This window comes from Microtus oregoni, unplaced genomic scaffold (genome assembly GCF_018167655.1).
Source record: "Microtus oregoni isolate MIOR12 unplaced genomic scaffold, Mior012 000166F_ref0000362, whole genome shotgun sequence".
NCBI classification, from domain to species: Eukaryota; Metazoa; Chordata; class Mammalia; order Rodentia; family Cricetidae; genus Microtus; species Microtus oregoni.
The window spans coordinates 231,210-243,654 of record NW_024544821.1 but is presented as its reverse complement, the minus strand read 5'-3'; positions in this window follow the sequence as shown (position 1 = coordinate 243,654).

The window sequence follows — 12,445 nt, the reverse complement described above, 5'->3', positions numbered from 1 at the left end:
AATTTCCATTGTACTAGGTTTCTAGCTTGCTCCAGGAATGCCTCCCACCCCACCCCCAGATTCCATTTTTCTCGTTCAGTACTCTCTCCCTCTATTTCCTGATCTCTCCTGTTCCCACCCTCACCCCCCATCTAGGTCCCTTTTCCCATCCACCCTCAATATCTATTCTCTTTCCCCTTTACAGTGAGATTCGTGAGTCTCCCCTTGAGCCCTCCTTGTTACTTATCTTTATTTATCCTTTACAGATAATATCCACTTATGAGTGAGTACATGCCATGTTTGTCTTTCTGGATCTGGGTTACCTCACTCAGGATGATCTTTCTAGTTCTATCCATCCGCCTGCAAATTTCATAATGTCATTATTTCTAACAGTTGAGTAATACTCCATTATGTAAATGTACCACATTTTCTTTATCCATTCTTTGTATGATGGGCATCTAGGTTGTTTCCAGGTTCTGGCTATTACAAAATAAAGCTGTTATGAACATAGTTGAGGTAGTATCCTTGTGGTAGGATGGAGTGTCCATTAAATACATGCCCAGTAATAGTATAGCTGGGTCTTGAGGTAGATCAGCTCCCAGTTTTTCGAGAAACGACCACACTGACTTCCAAAGTGGCTGTATAAGTCTGCACTTCCACCAGCAGTGAAGGAGTGTTCCCCTTGCTCAACATCCCCTCCAGCATGAGTTGTCACATGTGTTTTTGATATTAGCCGTTCTGACAAATGTAAGATGGAGTCTCAGAGTCATTTTGGTTCATATTTCCTTGATGGCTAAGGAGGTTAAACATTCTTTTAAGCATTCCCTGGCCATTTGAGAATCCTCTGTTGATAATTCTGTTTAGACCTATACCCCATTTTTAATTGGATAATCTGTTGTATGTCTAGTTTCTTAAATTCTTTGTCTGTTGTGGATAACAGTCCTCTGTGAAATGTAGGGTTGATGAAGATTTATTTCTCCAAGACAGCGTCCTTTGCCTTACAGAAGCTTTTTAGTTTCCCGAGGTCCCTTTTATTGATTGTTGTTATTAGTGCCTGCATTATTGGTGTTTTGTTCAGGAAGTTGCCTCCTGTGCCAGTGTGTTCCAGGCTATTCCCCACTTTCCCTTCTACCAGGTCCAGTGTATCAGATCTTATGTTGAGGTCTTTGATATACTTGGACTTGAGTTTTGTGCAGATAAATACTAATCTGACTCTTAACGTTTGAAACCTGTCACTGCTTTCTACGAGTCTTAGACGCTTAAGGAAGTTATCTCAGATCTCCACTGAGCTTTGAAAATATAAAGGAACTGAGTGGCTGGTATTGATTAAGCTTGTGCTGCCATCTTGGCATTGTCGGGTCCCACAGAAACCTGGGATCCTCCCAGGACCGCACCTCACACCCTACCCAAGTTTCTCCAGTTCAGGGAATGGGCTTCATTTCCATTCCCCCAGCTTTGCATTCCTATAATTTAAAAAACATAGAGGGGACCCCACATCTTTTGAGGAGTACAGGTAAACTTTTTTTCTGTAAATCTTAGATATTTATGGCTTTGTAAGCCACATAGTCTGTCATAAGGATTCTGTTTTTGTTATGATGTGAAGTTAGCCATAGTAATAAGAAGAAATGGAGTCTGGAATTTTGGTAAGATTGCTTGGAAATTGAAACTTGCATTTCATGTCATAAAATTGTTCCCTGGAATTCTCTTTTAAACATAGAAATGTGGAAAATGTTATTATTCTTAGTCCAAGCTATGGTCTGTGGGGTGCAGTTTGTCAACCCTGGTGTAGACACAAGGAGAGAGAGAGAGAGGCCAGGAAACACAGTATGGATAGAAGACTTTAGGGTTTGAGTCTAGGGCAGAGGATTATTTTCCTTGTAGCCCAGATTTTGAGCTGTATTTGTGTAGAGGCAAGAGATGAATGACAAAGATGGACATCAAGAGGTGGATTTTGAAATGAGAATTAGATTTAAATCTAGCTTCCATGCCTTGAACAAGCTGTTAAACTCCTGTCAGCCTAGTTTTCCTTACCTGTAAAATGGAGGGAAGTATCTTTTCTGGAATTTGTAGAAGACTGAAATGATGTAATGCATAAGGTGTCATTGGTTGGAAGCTTTGTGTGCAATAGACAGCAACAGATGATGTTTTGTATGTTGGCCATTGGCTATGAAGTGAGTTTTGGTACAAAGAGGAGAAAGAGAAAAGCCAAGGGATAAACTACAATGAGCATCTCCCTGCCCCCCCCTCCCCGCCCCGTGTGCACTCTTAAGTATGTGTGAGGTACTAACACGCTGGGAATCAAACTTGGGGCCTTGCATAGGATGTGGCATGTCCCTGAACTAGAGCTAGAGCTCCTGCTCTAAACTGAGTCCTGAGAGTAGAGATGGACGAAGCAGGTATATTCAGGTGGTAAGATAGAACAGATTGGATGTAAATAAAAGAGGAGGTGCTAGTGACACTTGGATAGCCAACAGTGCCATTCAGTCTAACCTGGTTTTCTACTTGGGAAGCCATCTCTTTTCCCACATACATCCCTGAACATCAGTGCTGTTGCTTAGCCTCATTTTCCTGGTGATAGCTTTTACTCTAGCTGCCTGCTGAGTGCTGTGAGCCTGAATATAATGATTCAATTCTGACAACTTAGTTGCATTAAATTGGATAAAGGAAGAACCAGACACTAGGGCAAGAATCTCCAGAGGATAGAGCCCATAGAAGCTTCCTTGAAAAGAAGAGGGGGAGGGGAAGAGATGAGAGGAAGAGAAGGAGGAAGTGGAGGAAAGAACCAGAAGGGCATTACAGTATGGGATAACCTCAAGATAAAGTTGTAAGTTCACTGAAGCCCAGATGGGAAGGTGAATCAAGAAACCAGCAGTGGGAGGAAGGGAGAATGCATGTAGGAGGATTTATACAAAATGTAGTATGTCCGTACAGTGGAGTGCTTAACAGTGAAAGGGAATGCGGTACTAGTGAACAGAACAGCAGAGATGAACCGAAGACATGTCAGTCAAAAAAGCCACCTGCAAAGGTCACATGTTTGAAGATTCTTTTTCTATGAAGTGTCCAGAATAGGGAGAAAGACAGAAAGTGCATGTTGTCAGGCAGGATTTGGGGTGAGGGGATGGGAATTGATTGTTAATGTTTATTTTTGGAATCATTCAAATGTTACTGGATTTTATTGCTCAACACTGAATGTACTTTAAACTACTGGATTGTATACTTCACAAAGGAAAATTTTATGAGTATAAAATTTGAATTATCTCTCCTGAGAGTGTGAAATGAAAGGTGAGTATGATTGCCGTCATCTTGGATGATAAAGCATAGCTGGAAAGGCTGGAATATTGCTCAGGTGCTAGAGTGCTTGCCCAGCATGTCCAGGTCCTGGGAGTCAGGCTCCAGCCCAACAACAACCAGCAGCTCACACAAGTTCCAGAACCTGAGAGGTGGAGTCAGGAGGATCAGAAGTTCTTGGATGACTACATAGCAAGTTCATGTCAACATGGACTGTTTAAGACTTCATCTAAAACAAACAAACTAAACATTGATGTGAATCTTCTTGTGTCATGCTTTCAAAATAATTATTTGTAGATGTCATTCTTTAAGATGTATTTCAATTAAGTTATAAATCTATCACCAAAATCAACTGGCTTACATAGGTAAATTAGACCTATCTGAAATACTAATTTTCTCAAAGTTTCTTTATAAAATATATCATAAGCTCTGTGACAGGGGCAATACTGCAGTCAGTCTAATGATGCAATTTAAGCATGAGAAACCAGGTGAGAAACCAAGCCCAGTATGAGACATGCCTGTATCACAGTGCCGGGGGGGGGGGGGGGGCAGAGAAGGGAGGATCTCTGGGTTTGCTAGTCAACCAGGCCAGCCAACCTGTGAGCTCCAGGTTCAGTTAGAGACCCTGATCCCCAAAATAAATGGAGAGGGGTTGAATAAGATACTCTACATCAACCTCTGGCCTCCATATACATTCACACACATGCACACACACATACATGTACACACATACATGTGCATACACTAAAATATCTACAAGTTCACCTAAATACATACCCAGTTCTTTGATTTCATATATACTCAAACATGATCAAATTCACATCCTAGTGTCAATCTTGTTTTAAAAAATCATTGTTGTAGTCACTCTGGTTGTTTTTGGAAACCTAAAGCCAATACGCACATGTGTACAGTAAGTAGACACCAGTTTACAAAAGTGGAGGTGTTCTGGGTCCAAGATCTGGTTATAGCATTACATGCAATCCTTTTCGTGTTTACCTATGTAAGTATTAATATAACAGTCATAATCCAATCTTCAAAATTCAATGTGATAAGGTTTAGTAAGTCAACTAATATACTCAGTAGATCATAGATTTGACATTTGTGAGGAAGCTGCTAATGAATATAACTAGACAATTTACATTTAATAATATATAATTGTATGTGACAACAGTCTCCATTAACTTGATCTCTTTAGATTTCAACAACTTGTTTTAAAATTCTGATGGATATATAGAGGCTATAGAGCTAGAGGTCACACATGGGTCGGGAGATAGTTGATATAGTATTGTGCTAGCTGTATAAACATGAATCTACAACCCAAATGAAAAATACTGAGCACAAATAGACTAACAAATATAAAGCATGAGAATTCTCTCTATAGACTATTGCTGTTGCCCTTGGTTGTTTCCCAGAGGCTGAAGGTAAATTCCCTACTACTGAAGACATCATGTACTTCGGACACAAGACCTGATAGACTTGCACACCTCCTTCCTATACCAGGAGGTACTATGTTAACTTCAAGGGAGGGAAGCAATCTTCCTTAGCTGTGAGGTCTGTGAATCCCAATGATGAGTAGCATGGCACAATAACCCTAAGTGTGCAAGAGTAGTGCTCATATATTGGTGGTAACCATCAGATCTCTAATTGGACTTAAGACCTGATCAACAAAGGAAAATTAGGCTTGGTAATGGAAATCTAGACAACTCAGGGCTAGTGAGGTCAAGGATTTTAGAGGACAACCTGCCAGTGTCATTTTCTTAAACCCGCCTGATTCCTGACTGTATTCTAAATATTCTTATACACAGCTACAGGGAAGTGTAGCTCTCACCACTCATCAAAGAAGCTTTTCATTGCAACAGATGGAAGTAACAACTGGTCAAAATATAGAGAGCAAGTGATAGGAGGGGGCCTAGCTCCGACTGATACAACTACAGCCCAACTCCTGCACCTAAGGCTCAGGGAACATGGCAGCAGAAAGGTAGTTGAAAGAGTATCTGAGCCAGAGGACCAGGAAATCTGTGTGACTGTCTCCTAGAAATGACAGGGAAGCTTAAAACATAATGCTTCAACAATATGGCCGCCTAGCCATGACCTTTATAAGTATAAACACCAGAAGACATGCTAACACTGAAGGGGGAATGCTGACAGCCCCACCCATAGACAACCAAGGAATGCTGGGAGTGGGTGAAATAGTTTCCCCCAGGGGATGAACCCCCAATTGGTTATCCAGTACTAAATGATCAGCTTTGAATCATGCATATACATACAAGTAACACTAAAGGAGTAGCAGGTTGTATTTATAATTTAGGAACATGCACACACACACAGACCATGATTTTTGAGAGGGAGAAAAGGATATGGTACATGGGAAAGATTAGAGAGAGGAAAGGGAAGGGGAAAATGATGAAATTATAGTACAATTTTTTAAAAAAAGTTTTAACATGTTGGGCATGGTAGTGTAAACTTGATGAATCACAAGCCAATGAGAGTCCCTGTCTCAAAAGGATGTGAAGAATGTTGTTGATAAGCCAGGCATGGTGTGGCACACGCCTTTAATCCCAGTACCTAGGAGGCAGAGGCAGGTGGATCTCTGAGTTTTATACCAACCTAGTCTATATAGTGAGTCAGAGCTAGGTGATGAGTCCCTCTCTCTTCCAACAATAATAAATCATGTATGTGATGTGTTTGTGTGTGTGCGCGTGTAATAACCATACACATATGACTTAAAAGTTGGAAATTGGACTGATGTTAGAATTTTTCCACTTAGAGTTTGCAAATTATTGCTAATGACTCCTCTGCAACTGTCCTAAGGACCAAACCCAGGCTTCATATAAGTATAGGTAAGCATTTTCCTTCACCACGGAGCTAACAATCTGCAGTTAATGAAGTGATGTGGATGGAATCCATGTGCTGATCTGCTCAGCCTCCTCCTTTCATCTTTCAATGTTGATTCCTAGCAGGAGGCACTAGGATGTGTTCATATTCTTCCACAGCCATGTAATCCTTCCCAGAAACCCTCCGGTGCTCATGTACAGTCAACTCTTAATGCCTTATTAAGAGCAGCTGGTTCATATAATTTCTTAAGTTCAGCCTCTAAAGAAGATGTTTAGCGTGAAAGGGGAAGGAAAGGAAGACTGATAAACACTGTAACTTTGTCCTGTAAGATAAGCTTCACAAGCCTGCAGTCTCCGTAGATAAGATCTACAGGACCACTGTGAGGTCCACCCAGGCTGTAATTAGTTGTTTGCTTTGCGGACAGTGCATGCTCATTAGCATGCTCTTAGATAACTTTTTAATAGAAGGGTATCAAATGCAGGCTGCAAGTCTCGACAGCAAGCACCTCTACTGCTGAACCATCTTGCATGCTCTCTTTTATTCTTTTTTTCAATTTGAACTTGTATCTCTTTTCCTCTGAGCTGCCTTGGATCTCCAACATAATTTCTGCTCCTGAATGAAGTTTTAGCTTTCAAGACTACAGCTACTGAGACTTCTTCGTTGTTTAACAACACTAGGGTTTTATAAAGCAAATAGTACTGGTTCTACTCCCTTTGCCTTGTGGCACTCAACCCAGCAGAGAGTTTTCAAACCACCAGACAGGAGGAGTGACGTGGGATTTCCCTCTGTACGCTATGAATACCATTGGTTAATAAAGGACTGCTTTAGACCTATAGCAGGGCAGAATTTAGCTAGGCCGGAAAAACTAAACTGAAGGTTGGGAAGAAGGCAGTTAGGAGAACCTGCAGGACACAGACATGCTGAAACTTTGCTGGTAGGCCACTACCTCATGGCAATACAATAAATGGAGATGGGTTAAATTAATATGTGAGAGTTAGCCAATAAGAAGCTAGAGCTAGGGAACCCTGATTGCTCTTCGAGCAGATGAGGGAGGGGGACTTGACCGGGGGAGGGGGAGGGAAATGGGAAGCATTGCGGGGAGGAGGCAGAAATCCTTAATAAATAAATAAATTAAAAAATAAAAAAAAGAAGCTAGAGCTAATGGGCTGAGCAGTGATTTAATGTACTAATTTAATTAAATCACTGTATTAAGTTTCTGTGTGGTTATTCGGGCTGAGTAGCAGGGAACTAACTAGCGGCCTCTTCCCACAGAGGGAGATTGGGAAGGAGCCACAGTCCGTCATGTAACGGGGCCCAGCATACACCAGTATGCTCTCTAGCCAGATCTGCTCTTCTGCACCTAGCTCCGTACTGTGCAGTTCCGGAGACTGAAGAAAGGCAAATAAGCAACGAATGATTACAGCAGGCCCAGGCTGCCTGGACTCTGCCTGTTTCAAAGGAAATCTTAGCCCTTGGCCAGACCTTAGGAGGTAACCTTTAAACTCTCAGAATAGTTTGCCTGGTTAAAGTTCCTTCTAATCTCTGCTGGCAATGGGATTGATAGTGGGGTTCTGGGTGCTGGTGTGGTGGCGCACGCCTTTAATCCCAGCACTCAGGAGGCAGAGGCAGGCGGATCTCTATGAGTTCCAGGTCAGCCTGCTCTACAAGAGCTAGTTCCAGGACAGGCTCCAAAGCTACAGAGAAACCCTGTTTCAAAAAACAAAACAAAACAACAACAACAAAGAGATCATTTCAGCTCTGTAGAAGCTTAAGACTGAAGACTGATAAACTCAGCCAGGTGGGCACTCTAGGCTGATGCTCAGCCAGCACTCAGGACACTGGCTTTGGAGACAGCCCAGTAAAGGCTTTTCCACATTGAGTATGAGAAACTGAGCTCCATTAAGCTACTTTAAACAGGCAGAACGCGGGTGGAGATAAGAAGGTCCTGGAGGTTGCTGACCAGTTAGTCTAGTTGAATGGGTGACCTCCAGGTTCAGTGAGAGACTGTGTCTCAAAAAACAAGGTACAGAGAAACTGAGGAAGATGCCCAACATTGATCTCTGGCTTATACCCCCCTCCACACACATGTATACATACCTGCGTATATGTGCACATACGAGCACATACCCTGGACATCCAGGCTTGTGTGATTGTCCCTGGTTGGGGAGAATTAAAGGCCTGTGCACATGCCCTTACCAGAGTTGAACAATTGAATTCTTGTGCCTGGTCTCTATTGAAGGTGTCTTCTGCCTTGACTGATTTCAATCTATAGTCCATTGCCAGACAACACAGCTTTTGCTTCAAAGGGGTAAGAACTAGTTCATTCATGACCAAATATCAGTGACCATCACCCCTTAAAGACTGACCATAGAATGAATACTCTTGGTTTGACAGCAGTTGCTTGCTTACAGCCCCACAAACCCCCAGAGAAGTCCAACATGGACCCAATCTAACATCTGTAATAACTGAAACAAGTTGGTGTGTATCCAATGACCCTAGCACAAAGCAGTTCTAGCTTTGTATTCTTTTGCTTGTGCGGCTTGTAGTACCCTGTGATTGAGCACTCATTATTTTCTGCACGAAGTCTTCTTGAAGATACTTATCTTTCCACGTGGAGATTGTGATGAAGGTGCCCTACATTACTCTAAGAATGTTTTTGACCAAACGGCTCATGACTATGGTCTGCTTTATCAGTTCCTACAGTATTACACTCACTCCTGATTTCTGTACTACATGGGTAGTATCATGTAGTACTTTGGTGCATAGGAAATAAAAGTCAGATGTGGGGCTGAAGGGATAGCTCATGGTTAAAAGCACTGGCTACCCTTATAGAGGATTTGTGTTTGGTTCTCAGCACCCACATGGTGGCTCACAATCATCTGTTGCTCTAGTTCCTGGGCATCTGATATCCTCTTCTGGTATCCAGGGTCACCTGTGACACACACGGTGTATATACACACATGCAGGCAAAACACTCAAACACATAAAATTAAAAAAAAATCAATGAAATTACAGTCATTCTTTTGTCCATCCAAGTAAACTCTTTTTTTAAAGATTTATTTTTATTTATTTATTATGTATACAACATTCTGCCCCACAAGCCAGAGGAGGGTGCCAGATCTCATTACAGATGGTTGTGAGCCACCATGTGGTTGCTGGGAATTGAACTCAGGACCTTTGGAAGAGCAGCCAGTGCTCTTAACCACTGAGCCATCTCTCCAGCCCCCAAGTAAACTCTTTTTAAAGAAGATTTTATTTATTGTTTAAAAACAATAAAAGAGTTTATACACACACACACACACACACACACACACACACACATATAGACATCTATATGCATATATGCATTTGGGTGTCCAAGAAGCAGAGGTGGGCATTGGATCTCCTGGAGTTGGAATTACAGTGTTTTTGATCTACCTGATAGGTACTGTAACTGAACTCTGGACCTCTGCATGAGCAACAAATGCTTTTAACTGTTGAGCTGACTCTCCAACCCTTATAATCTTTTTTTTTCTTATGAAACTACAGGCTCCAATGTGATGATATTTTGGTTGTGCTTTAACTAATAAAGCTTTCCTGAAGATCAGAGTGAGGAGCTAGCACACTAGTTAGCCCTAGAGACCACAATTTTAATCCCAGCACTCAGGAGGTTGAGGCAGACAGATCTCTCTCTGAGTTCAAGGCCACCCTGGGGTACGTTAGATTGATCCAGTCTCAAAGAGAAACAGAGTTCATACCTTTGATCCCAGCACTTGGGATGACATGCCTTTAATCCCAACACTAGGGAGGTAGAGACAGAAGGTAGGGACAGAAGGCTTGGCAGAGAGGACATAAGGTGGGAGGAGACAGACACTCAGTCATTCAGTCTGAGGACTTGTAGAGACAGGATATTCCAGTTGGTCCAAAGATTTCATAGAGATAAGAACTAATGGTTGGCTGCTCTGTTCCTCTGATTTTCAGATCTCACCTCTAAATATCTGACTCCAGGTTTTTATTATTAAGACAATTAGAATTCACACTACACTCTGTAAGAGACAGGGCCTCATCTCTATTGTCTTAGGATTTAAAAATGTCTCTTATAATCAAATCAACAGAAAATTTGTGGAACACAGTTACTAGGGTTTTCTCATGAGACATGTGTCACCAAGCCCCGTTGTTTGTTTCATGTTAGAAGACTTCTAGTACTGTTCAAAATGCTTCCAAAGAGCCGGGGACTTGGCTCAGCAGTCGAAAGCACTTGCTCTGCAAGCCTGATAACTGGGTTCCACCCCACCATGTAAAAGCCAAAATTCATCATAGCTGTACTCCAACCATTCCGATGGAAAGATGAGAGACAGAGCCAGAACCCAGAATCTTAAAAAAAAAAAACTTTATTAAACTTTTTTTATGGAGGTGGTGACACACGCCTTTAATCCCAGCACTCAGGAGGCAGAGGCAGATAGATCTCTGAGTTTGAGACCAGCCTAGTCTACATAGTGAGCTCCAGAATAGCCAGGACTACACAAAGAGGCATGCACCCACCCACTGAGACAGTGGAGCGGATCTACTGGGAGCTCACCAAGGCCAGCTGGACTGTGACCGAAAAAGCATGGGATAAAACCGGACTCTCTGAACATGGCGAACAATGAGGGCTGATGAGAAGCCAAGGACAATGGCACGGGGTTTTGATCCTACTTAATGTGCTGGCTTTGTGGGAACCTAGCCAGTTTGGATGTTCACCTTCCTAGATATGGATGGAGGGGGGAGGACCTAGGACTTACCACAGGGCAGGGAACCAGGACTGCTCTGTGGACTGGAGAGGGAGGGGGAGAGGAGTGGGGGGAGGGGGAGAAGGGTGGGAGGAGGGGGAGAAGGGTGGGAGGAGGGGGAGAAGGGTGGGAGGAGGGGGAGGGAAATGGGAGGCTGGGAGGAGGTGGAAACTTGTTTTTTTGTTTATGTTTTTTTTCTTCTTTTCTCAATAAAAAAAATTTAAAATAAAAAAAAAACAAAAATGATTTTCTCCTAATTATATTTTGATTTTATTTTTTTCCTTTCCATAAATCTACCAAATTCTTCCAACCTCTCTCCCTACCCATTTCCCATTCTCCTATTATCTCTCTCAAAAACAATAAACAAACAAATATCTAAAAGGAAAAACAACAAAAAGCAAAACTGAAATCCAAAGTACACAAACTAAAAAGGAAAATCAATAAGACAAAAAAAATACCCCCAAACAAAACAATAGACACGCATTCTCACCCTAGACTCATCTGTCCTCATCTCACTATTTCAGTTCTGGGATCTAAACGGAGAAAAAATGTCCCTCTTTTGGTGTGGGTTCTCTTAAGGCATTCTCACCCTAGACTCCCCCTTGGTCACAGTCATTCAGCAACTGTCCTCATCTCACATTTCAGTTCCATGAATCCATCTCCAGTTGCCGTTGTCATCCAAGCCATTCCTTCCTGAGATCCCTTTGGTTAAGTCACTGTGTGGAAGGTGTGATAGTGTAGGACTTCCTTTAGACTCATTCCCAAGGGCAGGTGCCATCTTGGACAAATACAGAGAAAGGATAATGCCTTCTATGACTCAATCAAATATTTTCATGATCACGCTCTTGGCTAGGTACATGGAACAGATGATCTAACCCATCAACTGGTTTGGAGTTTTTGCAACTACGTTGGAAATAGTACACACTGAAAATTTTTATCATACAATATATTAAGGTTTTATTTTTCTAAGTGTAGAATACTTGACAGTTTCTTTTCCCCTTTAGCCCTGGAAAGGGGTTGCAACCACTCATGAATTCCTCCATACGTTGCTTCCAACAAGCAACCTGCTGGCATTCACATCTTTATATTTTATGTTATATGTCCTACTACCGCCTACTATTTGGATTTTCTTTTTTTAAACCACTGTTTCTGTTTTGTTTTGAGACAGCATCTCATGCAACCCTGGCTGATCTCAAGTTTTCTGTGTTGTAGCAATCACCTTAAGTTCCCGACTGATCTTCCTTCCTTTACCTGTTTAGTTCTGGGACTCAGGGTGGGTACTGCCTCACTTGGTGTTAACACTGCTCTGTTTGCGCTTTTGTTTTTTTTCACAATTTTGTATGATGGGCCTTATGTAGTTTATTTTTGTGAGTACGTGTAAGTGCATGTTCATATGTGTATGTGTGCGCATGTATATGGGGGTGTTTTGTGTGTGTAGCGAGCACAGGTTGACCTCAGATGTCATTCCTCAGGAGGTATCAACCTTAGTTTAGACACAGTGTCTCTTACTGGCCTGGAGCTCCCCAAGGCTGCCTGCCTGGCTGCTGAGTGCAGTGCCCTGCCTTCCGCAGTTCCACCATGTCTAGTTTTTAAAA